The 10,450-nt window shown below is 44.2% G+C and overlaps 1 pseudogene; it reads left to right on the top strand.

Moving 5' to 3' along the window:
* Nucleotides 1-2,089: 2,089 nt before the first annotated feature.
* On the top strand, nucleotides 2,090-5,166 carry LOC133889436 (uncharacterized; annotated as a pseudogene).
* The last annotated feature ends 5,284 nt before the right edge of the window (nucleotides 5,167-10,450 follow it).

The raw sequence follows: 10,450 nt of genomic DNA, 5'->3' as shown, positions 1-10,450 counted from the left end.
TCTGAGGAGCTGCACAGAAGACTTCCCCGTCGATTCCAGGTTGACCTGTCATCTTCCCTGTGCCGTCCGAGCCCGCGCGTGCCCATTTCTTCCTCCACTCCGGCCACTGGCCAAGTCTCCGCCGCGAAGGACCTCGCCATCGTTCTGCCATTTCTGAGCCCCTGCGCTGCGCAACGACCTGCACCTTGGTGAGATCCCCCACTCCAAGGCGAGGCTCAGCAGATGTAGTTCTCACAGGAACACCTCGCTAAGGCTATTCATTTACAAAACTGGTTGGCTGATCGGCAGCCTTACACTGGGCTGAAGATGAATTTTAAAAATCAAAGATGTGTTGTGTGTGTATAAAGAGCTGATTCGTGGTAAATAAAGAAAATGAAGGATTTTTCATGCGTGCTGTTTCTCAGTTACATGATTGATTTTGCAGTGGAATGATTTCTGGTAGCGATGACAGATTTTTGCCCCTAGCAGTCAATGTACACCTGCTAAAGAAGCTAGACACGCAGATTCAAGCTAAATATGATGTATTAAAATTTCAACCATTCTCTGTATCTGTTGGTTAAGCTCTGTTTTATCATCAAAACTTTGAAGGCTCGGCCGCTAAGCCCACTAGACAAGTGTCATTGCTGATGCACGTGTGGGCCGAGCAGTTGCGAGCCCACTGCTATTTAATCCTGGGGTTTAGGGTTTTATAAGAAGCAAGCAGCGACAACAAATCAAGACAATCAGGAAAAAGAAGAAAAGAGACAGAGAAAGGATTTAAGGCTTCCCCTTTGCTTTTTCCTATAGAAGCAAAATATATAGGATCATGTTTAGAAAGATCTTCGTGAGATCCTATTAAAACTATCTATCCCGTGATCTAATAGTTAAACTAAAAAGAAAATAGAATAAATGAACACGTGTTATCACGAGGATCTTTTATAGAACCAAATTCTATAGAATTTGCTTCCTTCCCTCCCTTGCAACCACCGTTGCAGCCTCTCCACGTCCATCTCGCTCTGGTAATTCGGTCTGCAAGCCATCCACATGCCTGTTCTTCTCATTTTTCTCTTTGTTCCATCCCGTCTTTTTTTTGGTTCATGTGTCACTGGACAAATTAAATATTGATTGATTGGCGTTGCTTCCGGGATGCTACTCTGAGTTTGCGCCGCATTTAGCCTGTTGGAATCTTACGGAGCGAAGGATTGAGTAGTTATCTTTCCTGACACAGTAGGAATCAATCCGGAGAGGGGAGGGCAACTCTTACGAGGATGCTCCCAGAGTCAAGGGCGCTTGGTCTCCTCCTTTACCTTTTTTTTTTCTTTTCTTCAAGGGAGGGATTCGGATCCCTTGACGTTGACGTCACGATAACCTCATCATTGATGTGTGAGCTCGACCCATACGTTAGCGACGACGCGCGACCTCAGGGATCATTGTCCCCAAGGGAGGGTTCCCCACCGTTAACATGTGACTGGAGTGATAAAATTGGAGAACATCGTGATCTTTATTCATATGTAGGTGAACAAATATCTGTGGAAGTGAAGGCTTAGCGTACGTTCGGTTCACGCCTGCACTAGCCCCGCCAAACTGCGGGCTCGCCAATTTTTTGGCGCAGCATTTCGCCGCCACGGGTGCGCCCGTGACTTGGCGAGAAAAAGACTAGCAGGGGCAGTTGGGCGTGGGCGAGCCAAAACCTAGGCACTGATCCAATCGGCAGGGAAGCAAGTGGTCGACGACCCTTTTTTTTAGTGCTGCTTGATTTCGTGGTTTCTGTGCCTACTGCCATTTGTGGTTCTGACTACTTTGAAATTGAGAAGCCGTGTCAGTTTGATGTATAACTTTTGTAGGTTTCGCGATTGTTAGACCATCTCCAACGGTTTCCCTTTAGGGGCCAAAATCCCTTCACGACGGGATTTTCGTTCTCTTCAGCGCTCCAACGGTTTCCCTTCACTGTTCCCGTCACGACGGGATTCCCAGGGTCATTCCCTTCAGAACGGGATTCTCTCTCCATTCCCTTCGCGATTCCCCTCGAGGGGAAGCTGTTGGAGATGAGAGGAAATAAAGGGAATGAGAACGGGGAAGGGAATCGGGAAGGGAACGAAATGAAGAGAATATGGTTGGAGATGATCTTACTATGGACGACAAGAGTAAAGTCAAGAAGGAAATAGATGGCTCCCTTGGACCCCCTCCTAGCAAGGTTGGTATTTCTTTGGATGTTCATAATATTGGTTTCTCAGTCTAGTGCTTATGTATAATCTCTTCTCTTTTTTTGGCAATGCAAGGGGGGTCTTAAATTCGCGCCCAAAGTGCCTCCAAAGAAAGCCGCAAAGGTTGTCCCGAAAACACATGCGATTCAATCCACAGTTACTTTCCTACTACTTGGATATCTTCCATTTGAGATCTTCTGGTTTGGCAATTTCGGTGACGTGGAATGAAATTTACTGTAACTTGACAGGGAACCAGTTGAGGAGAGCAAGGATGAAACTGTTGATAAGGAATTATTGATGAAACTTAAGACATCGCAGGTACTAATTGTTGTCTTGGTCCTTTGGCCGTTTGTTGTACCTGCAAGCTTTTCACTTGAGTATTGGTTGATGTATACAGTATCTTGTCTCATTTTGCAGATCACTGACCCCTTTGCAAGAAAAGTTAAAACTGAGGATAAGCGTAAGACTGCTGATTTATGTTCATTCATGCTTTATAGTCTAGACCTCATCGCTACGTAGTAATTTTGTAGTTCCTACTCACCGAGCACGCTCAAGGCTACTTTCATCATTTGTTATTGATTGCCAGTTAGTTTTTGTTCCCAGAGATGCACTTCCTGAAATGATTTACATTTGCAGCCTAAAATATATGTAAGCACGAATGTTGTAGGCTGTGAATTGAACATGCTGACTAGTTCCTTACCACTCAACAAAATTTTCCAATAAAATGGCTACTTAAGCCTTGCACTTGTATGAACAATCTTTATTTACTAGGTTATGCTTATATCTTTCTGTACTTTATTTAGAAAGCATAGTTCTGCCAATGATCCTAAAAAAATATCTGTTGCAACTCTCAAGTAGCTTCTTAGCTGCCAAAGTACAAGGGTGTGATTTGGTTCGCATATGAGGATGTGGATCTGTTGCAAGTTGGCAAACTATAATTGTACTCTTTGGCTGGATATTACTATTCATTACGAAGACATGCTTCATGTGTTCGATTGTCTTGGAAATGCATTGTGTAGGGCATGTGCCGAACTTTTTCTTGCCTAGTCTTAAAGTCCTAAAAATTGGTGCATGCAGTACAAGGTAACCAAGGATTTCTTATTGAGAAGATATTTAGAAATCTTTCATAATTTACTCTTACTTAAGTGATGGATTAGATCATAGAATTACCAGAGTTATCTATTTGGTGTTGATAAATATATTTCTAATACTGGTGAAATCTGTTTATTTTTATCCGTTGCTCATCTAGCTAATGACATGTTGCTTTGTTGCAATAGCAAAAAGTTGTACACAGGTTGCATGTTGGACAAGGGAACTCTTCTTATGCAAAATATTTTCCCATGCCAAAAGGTTCTTCAGCAGGTATTGGTGAAAGATATTTATCTTCGTTGTTTATAACTGACCATCCACTAAGCATTGTAATTCTGAAAATTGGAGTCTGTTGGCACGGTTGCAAATTTTGCTTCTCTCTTTTAAAAGGGAAATAGAGGATTGGAAATACTACTTGTTTACCCATACAGATTGCTTTATTTGAACTTTATCACCCTTTGTTTCCATTGCATATTCATGGACCAGCTTCAAAACTACCAAAAGAATATGCAGAGCCATGGGTGAGTGATGATTTCAAATTTACTAATGTGAACCGCTTCCTATTCAGACCTTGTCCATTGATTTCCTTTTTATCACAGGACTATAGCCATACCGATTATCCTGTACTCTCCCACTGAGGCGGTCCTACTCTGGAGATCCTGGTACATTGTTGGTCTTTCTAGTTGAAGTTGCAAGAGATTTTCTTTAACTGACCCTTCCACCCCTCCTACATCCCTAACGCAGAAATTCTTGATGAGGAAGAATTTGGAGAATCTTCTGCCAGAAGAGCTCAAGATGACAAATTAACCGCAGCGGAAGAGCTTGGATTAATGGTATGTATTGTTACATGGTTCCAACACCTTTTCACTTCTGGTCATATGCATTGAAGCAAAATCACTTTGTAAGGTCCAGTGTCTACGCTAGTATATGAACTATCATTTAACTGCTGAAACCTCCTAGAGTTTTACAGGCCATAGCTTCTCTCTTAGACAGATTTTGTGTTAAAAGGATCGGTCGGACACACCACAGTGCTCTTCTTCCAGTTGCCTTCCTCTCTTCCCTTACCAGTGCAGCTACAATCAATTGTGGAGCCAAATACAGGCTCCGAGGAGAATGCTGAACCTGCAAGTACAAGCTCCAAGGAGAGACGTGAGGTCACGAGGAGGCCATCATCACTCCATGGCACTAAACTCAGAGAGCTGCCTGGAGGTTTCATGGGAAAGATACTCGTATATAAGAGTGGTGAAGTGAAGATGAGGATCGGAGATACACTCTTTGATGTGAGTATCAAAACTGTAAGCTGTCGTATTTTCTGTTTTGATTTTACATGCAGTACTCAAAAAGTCAAAATTAACAAATTGTGAAGGTTTCGGGTGGCTCAAATTGCATGTTTGTCCAAGAGGTTGCAGCAATAAACACCAGAGAAAAGCATTGCTGCACATTGGGAGAGCTCAGCAAGCGCGCTGTTGTCACCCGTGATATTGACTATTTGCTGCGTTCTGGTGACAAGATGGAAGAATAGCCCATTTCTTTTGTGCAAACTATGGCCATATGCCATTGCATGGGAGTTTTGTTTCTTCATCAAGACAAAAACAACCTGCGAGTTTACCCTTTCAGAGCTTACCTAGGAGAAAAGCGTCAGATTTCTCAAGACGACAATTTTGGATTTCAACAAAATAAATATATCAAACAATAAGGAGTCAGACACAAGTTCCTTAAACGAAGAAGGTAGTCACAAATAGGTCATTGCTGAGCTGAGGAAAAAGAAAATAAACTTTTGGTTTTGGTTATGAAGTCTTTGGTCAAGTTTTCTAAGTGAAGTGAAGGTTACTCTATTTGCATTTTGCAAACATGTGTCTCACCTTACATTTTAATATTTTATACCACATGGAAAGAGGTATGCTTGATTCTTGATTGTATCAAAGGGTAAAACATGCTGCTATTCTCTAAATATACAGAGCAAAAGGGACCCCCGAGTACTATTTGCTTTGAGATATTTTTTTATGGTTTAGATCCCAGTCTTGTGCTAAATTATTGTTTTGCAAATGTAAAAGCTACGAACTCCACTTTCTGACGTGTAACCGTGTCAACTGCTGCTTTAGCTTTCCACCAGTTTTTGTTTCGGAATCGCAGTGCGCTGGCCCAAAAGAAGGCCCAATGGACCTTGCGGCAGGCCTTAAAATGCTAGCTGAGTAGGGCTGTCAATTGGACCCATGGGCTCGGGTATCCACGGGTTCTACGCTTGATGGATCCGGGTTTGGATCTAAATTTTCGCTCACAGGTCTAACGGGTTGGGTACCGAAATGGATTGGGTTAGGCTCGGGTTTCTGAACTCACCTGCGGGTCAGGTCAGGTATCGTGAAATCTTATATGGACCATTCAATTTTTTACTTTTCACATAGCTGGTCAGCCCATCCAATCCATCTACCATTAACAACCCAACATGCCAACACACTCTCCATCTATCTTTCTCTCCCTGGTTTGGACTCTCGGCCAGATGGGCGTCGGACCCTTGCGCCGTCACGAGTCGTCGCCGTCTCGCGCAACCGTCGGTGTCGCCACGAGCCGGTGCCTCCCCGCGCAGCCGCAACCACCACGCACCCCTTGTCTCTACCCCGCGCTACCGCTGCCGTCCTGCGCCGCCCCATGCTGTCCCCGCCACCATGCGTTGTAGACGCCATCAAGCGTCTTTGTCGCGCGCCCCGCTACATGCAAGCACTGCCACACGCAGAAGCTGTCATCGCCTCACCCCGCCACGAGGCAGTGCATCGTCGTTGCCGTCGCCGCCTCGCTCCACTCCGCTACGCGCCAGCGTTGCCACACGCAGATGCGGTCGTCGCCCCGCATAGCCGCATCCTCCACGCGCTCCCGTCTCCACCACGCGCAACCTCCGCCGCCTTGATCAACCGTCATCGCCCCTGTCTCCACCAGCAGATTGCTTAGAGATTGAAAACTCGGTGGGCACCCGAAACCCAACGGGTGCAGGTTCGTGTGTCATTTTTCACCCTTTTTTATGTCGGGTTCGGATCGGATTGAGACTGATGGGTTTCGGGTCAGGTATGGTTTTGCTCCACCCGGATCCGACCCTACCCATTGCCTATAGCTGAGCATCTCCATATTAGCTCAAGGGTTGTCGGATCTTAAGTTTAAACAAAAGCAAAATCAGAAATTTGTTAAATTGGTTTTATAGCCTAATCCCCTAAAGCCTTGTTTGGTTTGTTTAAGATAAAGCTTGGATAGAAAATGTCTAGTGTACACGCACCATTTGGCGCTTATATGCAGACTTTTAGTTTGTGTATCAAATTGATTTAAACACTTTCAGAGAAATTGTAGGCGTAGTTTTAAAACCACTCTACTTACGTGTAAGTTCATGGTTGAATTAACTCCATGTAGATAACAGCAAATAAGAAAATAAATGATATAATAATAAATTAAAATGTAAAGGGAAAAAAGAAAAGAACAAGTGTTACTGCATACTTCAAACATATTTTTTAGTTCCAAGTGTTGACCTCATATGTTAAAGGATGATGCGATACATTGTAGACTAAAGACCACATGTAAAAGAAAACTTGCTATGAAACTTTATGTGGTTTATGCATGTGTGCACGAAATGGGGTTTATGCAATAGATAGCGTATAACAGAAACCATTATCTAAAAAAGAAACTACATGTACATGTTTGTTGTAATATAGGGGCATCTATGGGCTATTAATGTGGACAAGACCTATTAGTTGTAGTAAATTTAGTCATATATTTCTCATCTAATGTAAGAGCATGTTTTGCAGAGCTTGAGCTCCAAGAATTATTAGAGCTAGATATTTCACTACAATAAAACTAGTCATAAGTGCCGGCTTGTAGCAAAACCAGGCATTCCACTACACTGATAGGGTATCACTATTGGTTCGTAGTAAAATCAAATATCCACCCATCCATTTAGACAAAAATCGGCACTGATGAGTAGTATCATTGCCAGGATTTACTTTGAACCGGCATTGCCGAGATGACCCTGGACTTGAAATATGCATTCAATCCATCTTTTTGACCACCCCTCTTGTCCGATCCGCCCGCTCCACTCCCCACCTAAAAATTTAAGTCCCGGTTCCCCCCCTCTCGCTCTATCTCTCCCACCCGTACCTCTATCTCGATCTCTCCTCTCTCTCGTCCTCGGTCCCCAACTTCTCCCCTCTCTCTCACTAGAAGATGCGGCTCGAAGCAGATCCTGAGCATGGGGAGGCTCTGCTGACGCTAGTGCACGCGTACTGTGGTGGTGGCATGGCTGACCGTGGAGCGCGCGTAGGTCACAGTGTCGCTGTAGTGGGGAGGTGAGGTGACACTGCAACGGTGCAGACAAGTGAGATCCATGTCGGCAGCGAGCGGTGCGAGCAGATCCGTGGAGGGGCTCGCACTGCCCGCTGTGCACTCTAATGAGGAAGGGAGGAGGGGAGGTCCGACTCTCCTGCTCTTGTAGATCCGGAGGGGAGCTCGACGGTCTCAAGCTCACCAGCGAGGTTGGAGACGAGGGGCATGCGGAGGGCGCGACGAGTCCAGTGGCGTGGGTGAGTTCTTTGTGTGATGTTGAATTGATTTTGGATTGAATCGATTCTTTTGTGTGATGTTGAATTAGAATTCTTTATGTGATGTTGAATTGAGTCCAGGAGCGGAATCAATTCATGTGTTGTTGAATCGATTCTCTTATGTAATTATATTAGTTTGTGTGATGTTAAATCAGTTTAGCTGATGTTGAATAAGCTTTGACACTGGATCTGGATTCAGTGGAAGCCGAAAGCCGAAGCGGCTCTAGCGCCAATTTTCTCTTTTTTTTATTCTTTGGAAATGACAACACTGTTGGGTGGTCAACCGACACTAATAGTCGTCGACTATCACTGTCGAAGCCTTTTTTCAACCAGCATTGGTCTGCCTGTAGTAGTGTTCTTAGCTCAAAAAATTTATGGAGCTGGAGCTATGGGTATACCAAGAGTGTTTAGATGAGTCATTTACTTTATATTTTAGTCTAAAAATAAAGACTTAAATCAATTTATCTTAGCCTACAAACTCAAGATCTAATGTGGAGCTAGGAGCTGGAGCACAGCACGAGAGTGCTCACTAATCATGTACATTCCCACATACTAATTTTGTATTAATTTAATTTTTTTATTAAAGTTTTTAATATGATAGTAGGGCGACGCGCTGCCCCTCCCGGTCCGATCGGCTGAGTCTTGATGAGCTCGTCAGCACGCCACCCTGGCCATCGGTCGTGCATCGACTGGGCAAGCACACTGATGTGTCTCCCTAGCCGCCACTCACCTTGGTGGGTTGTCGCGGGATGTGGCCGTATGCCCCGACTTGGCAGGATGCGCCTGCCGTTGCCCTCACCTTGGCGAGGCAGCCAACCGGCAACACCGAAGGCATGCTAATGCCACCTCAATCACCGCCTTGGCAGGATGGATGGCCGTTGCCACCACCAACACACCATGGTGGGTTAGGGAAACGCTGCCGCCCAACCACCACCACTGATTCACCATGGTGGATCATGGCGGCCACGGACCACCACGTTGCACCCTGCTGCCACACCACCATCTATAAACGATTTCGTAAGTGAGAGAGAGAGATTAGCATAAGGTGCAATATGACGTGACATCCTATCGCACGTATTTTATAGAAGGCTATTGGCGTCAATTATGCACCATATATATCATTTGTTTGAGTAGCTATTTCATTGATAACTGATCATTAGTGCCACTTGGCTACTAACATTAATCCCAATTGTGCATATGTTATGTGCTATGTATAGTTTTGATGTATCATATGAAGTGACAATATTTTGGACACATAATGGAAACATGGAGGAACCTACAAGAACTAGCTTACTGATGGATGGAGAAGATCATCAAGAGAATGCTAGAAGAACCTGGGCCTGGCCAGGCCTAGGAAGCATCTGCATCGATTAGCACACCCCTGTGGCAACATGCCATTGACTATTTTGCTTCGCTCTGAAGGAAAATATGCATTCACCTTATTTGCATGCAAGTGAATATAAGTTCTAAGGAGAACATATTTCTATCTTTTTGCCACAACCACAACCTCACCTTAGTACACACGCATTATCTACACACACAATCAACATTTTTGCAACCATGTTCCTTTTAGTAGCTCTAGTTGCTAACTGGGTAAAAGATCTTGTTGTTCTCGTATTCAATTAACCTTATAATACTCTAAGGGAAAGGCTACAGATGACACCGCGTACTTGTGGTTTATAATTAGAGTGCATAGAAGTCACCAACAAAGGCCAATGGAAACTTAGGATTTACAACAAGCATATATGGAATCATAACAATCACGATATATGGTTGCTATACAAACCGATCACCTTTTATACAAGCTTATCGCTAAGAGCATGCCTAGTGTATGTTCAAACTGAAGGGGGGAGAGTTCCATGAGGTGCTTGACAATTCGGTGGCTCTAGTGCTAAATCATTTCGTGGGACCTGCAACAGTAAAAAAAGAAAAAAAAAACAATTTTCTCTCCCCTTAGCCATCATTCCCCTTCAAGCCTTCATGGATCGATCTACCTCTTGGCCTCTATAACCAAGGAGAAGTGGACAAGAAATGAAAGGTGGTGCCCAAGGTGAGCAACTATTTAGGGGGAGTTCAACATGAGAGCGAAGATCAGCGGGAGCTGATAGAAGAAAGAAGAAAGAAGAAAGAGAGGTGAGTGCTTCAACTATGGCAAGAAAGGTCACTTTGCTAGGAACTGTCGAAGTCCACATATGCACTCAAAAGGAAATATGGATACTACGAAGGATGCCATCCTTAGTGGATGGCTCAACGAAGAGAGTGGGATGCAGAGGTAGCCCTCACTATCGAGGATGATGGAGGCCATTTTGTGGAAGACATGACATAGATAGACACTCCATCAACTGGCGAAGAATATGAAAAAAAGAGGAGTGGAACGCAGAAGATGGCTTCTTCATGGAGGTGAGAGATCATTATACCTCTCATGAATTTCTAGTAATTGGATATGATAGTGATGAAGACTGGGAGGATCCAACCAATGAGGAGGAGGATACTAAATATGAGGAGATAGATCCTAAGCTTCATGAAGACGAGAAGCCATATGTGACTGTTGCAAATGGAGCTTTAGTTGCTCATGAAGATTCAACGTCACGGATTGAGGTGAAG

Source organism: Phragmites australis, chromosome 13, assembly GCF_958298935.1.
Source record: "Phragmites australis chromosome 13, lpPhrAust1.1, whole genome shotgun sequence".
Classification (NCBI taxonomy): domain Eukaryota; kingdom Viridiplantae; phylum Streptophyta; class Magnoliopsida; order Poales; family Poaceae; genus Phragmites; species Phragmites australis.
The sequence above is the reverse complement of the archived record's forward strand: the minus strand, read 5'-3'. Positions and strand labels throughout refer to the sequence as shown.